The sequence below is a fragment of the Eulemur rufifrons genome, chromosome 4, assembly GCF_041146395.1.
Source record: "Eulemur rufifrons isolate Redbay chromosome 4, OSU_ERuf_1, whole genome shotgun sequence".
Classification (NCBI taxonomy): domain Eukaryota; kingdom Metazoa; phylum Chordata; class Mammalia; order Primates; family Lemuridae; genus Eulemur; species Eulemur rufifrons.
Genome location: NC_090986.1, coordinates 16,007,442 through 16,010,125, shown reverse-complemented (window position 1 = coordinate 16,010,125; position 2,684 = coordinate 16,007,442). Strand labels below are relative to the sequence as shown.

Sequence of the window (2,684 nt, the reverse complement as noted above, 5' to 3'; positions counted from 1 at the left end):
GTATATGGAGAATCAGTAAACATTTATCAATAAAAAATTGTTTGAGGTTGCAGTGAGCTATGAGGGTGCCATTTCAGTCTAGCCAGGGCGACAGAGCAAGACTCTGTCTCAAAAAAAGAAAAAAAAAAAAAAAATGCTGAAGACAGTGATCAACGCTAAGAAAGTTAGGGCTGAATGTGAATGCACCACTCAGGATAAGAGGAAGTCGGGCCCTCACACTTTCACCCTCACTCCCACTCAGTACTTGTTTCCACAGCCGAAAGCATCCCTCCCCCACCACATGCATTTCCAGCGCCTCCTCCTCTGCCAACTGCAGAGATTCCAGAATCCCATCTGCACCTAGAAACTATGGAAACATTTTGCTTTCTTTCCCAATTAAAAAATAAATGACACAAATTGCTCTTTGCAGTTGCATAATACACTTACCAAAAATCATACAGATCACATCATCTATTGCCTTAGCTCATCTTGTTTTTGGTGAAAAACATCTCACAAAGTAATTTGATAATTTATGACTGGGTAAAAATATTTAATATCACTGTATGCCAGATTTTTTATGCCAAGTTGAGATTTAAAAGTTAATGGCAGGCTTTAATTAGAACAATTTAGGGTTCACATAGTTTAAATTAAAATGAAGTTGAAGGAGTTCAAGAGCTAAATTACTTTGCTATTTAAGATAGAAAATATAATATTTCCCTGTAATTATTTTCTGTCTAACATGGACATTTATATTACTGGTCATTAAAGAACTTTTAAGGATTGTTTTTCTCAACCAAGTTTCCCAGTTGCAAATCCCCATTATCAATGGTTTAGATGGAGTTTAGGCCTTTTTGATCTTTTCTTTCTTTCTTTTTTTAAAATTTAGATCTTCACAAAAAAACAACACTATTGAGTGCTATGGCTTCCTATAGAGAATTTCAGTCTTTGTTCAAAGTGTTAAGAGCTCTTGGTTTCACAGTCCCACACAACCTCTTTGAAACGGCCTATTCCAAAAACTAAAAATAGAACTATCATATAATCCAGCAATCCCACCACTGGGTATATATCCAAAAGAACAGAAATCAGAGATATCTGTACTCCCATGTTTATTGTAGCTCTATTCACAATAGCCAAAATGTAGAATCAACCCAAGTATCCATCAGTAGATGAATGGATAAGGAAAATGTCGTATATGTACTCAATGTGATATTATTCAGCCATAAAAACGAATGAAATAATGCCATTTGCAGGAACATAGGTAGAATTGGAGGACATTACATAAGCTAAGTGGAATAAGCCACGCACAGAAAGACAAAGATCACATGTTCTCACTCATTTGTGGGAGCTAAAAAAAGTGGATCTCAGGGGAGTAGAGGGTAGAATGGTGGTCACCAGCATCTAGGAAGGGGAGTGGGAGAAGGGAAGAAGAGAAGTGGGTTAATGGGCACAAAACTATAGTTGCCTAGGAGGAATGAGTTCTAGGGTCAGTACAGTAGGAAAATTATAGTTAACAATAATTAATAGTATATTACAAAATAACTAGAAGAGAAGAATTGTAATGTTCTCAACACAAAGAGGATACATTTTTGAGGCAATAGATACCCAATGACCTCACCTTGATCATTACACATTGAATACATGTATCAAAATATAATATGTGCCCCCAAATTATATACAACTATGATATATCAATTTGAAAAGTAAAAGAAAAAAATAATAAAAAATAAAAATAAATTTTGAAAAAAGAAGTTTAAGGCCTAGAGATTTAGCAATTTTATACTAAGGAACTGTTTCCTATTCGGCCGTCAGCCCACCAACGGTAGTGGCAGCATTTATTCATTCTGATCATTTCATCTCTCCTTTCTTCGGAATTGTGCTTTCCAGCGCCCAAACTGTGCAACACCTCATAGAGTCTAGAGCCAAAGCATAAACCTTGTCCCTTTACAGACTGAAACCACCTACATTCCTACATGTTGAAAAGCTTAGGGTGAAAGCTAAAGTTCCCCCTATAAATTCCAATTTGTGGCCGGGCGCGGTGGCTCACGCCTGTAATCCTAGCACTCTGGGAGGCCAAGGCGGGCAGATTGTTTGAGCTCAGGAGTTCAAGACCAGCCTGAGCAAGAACGAGACCCCGTCTGTACTAAAAATAGAAAGAAATTATATGGACAGCTAAAAATATATATATAGAAAAAATTAGCCGGGCATGGTGGCACATGCCTGTAGTCCCAGCTACTCGAGAGGCTGAGGCAGAAGAATTGTTTGACCCCAGGAGTTTGAGGTTACTGTGAGCTAGGCTGACGCCACAGCACTCTAGCCAGGGCAACAGAGTGAGACTCTGTCTCAAAATAAATAAATAAATAAATAAATCCCAATTTGTGGCCCCAGTGTCCTGAAATCAGAAATTAAAAGATAATATTCCCAGCACTCCTTTGAAAAGTACCATTGAAGAAAGAACGACTGAGGACTATTTCCCAATTCTGTTCATGCAAAAGAAGCATTTACTGGAACACCGTGTAGCTTTGTACCTTATAAAGCTAACAGTGGACAAAAAGAAAATAAACTACTGAATGAAGTCTGGTTTTTAAAAACTATTTTAAAAAGAAGCTTTTGGGCAATACCCGTTTAATTTCTTAGTGATGCACAACTCTGACAGAAAATGCTTGATTTTCTTCCTTAATCTCCTCCTCAGTCTTGGCTTCCCTTCA

General features: G+C 37.5%; 1 non-coding gene across 1 annotated transcript; it reads right to left on the bottom strand.

The window, feature by feature from the left end:
- Positions 1 to 859: 859 nt before the first annotated feature.
- On the bottom strand, positions 860 to 985 carry LOC138383108 (small nucleolar RNA SNORA25). The gene has a single exon (XR_011233553.1). It is a non-coding gene; the product is annotated as a small nucleolar RNA SNORA25 (small nucleolar RNA).
- Positions 986 to 2,684: the final 1,699 nt, after the last annotated feature.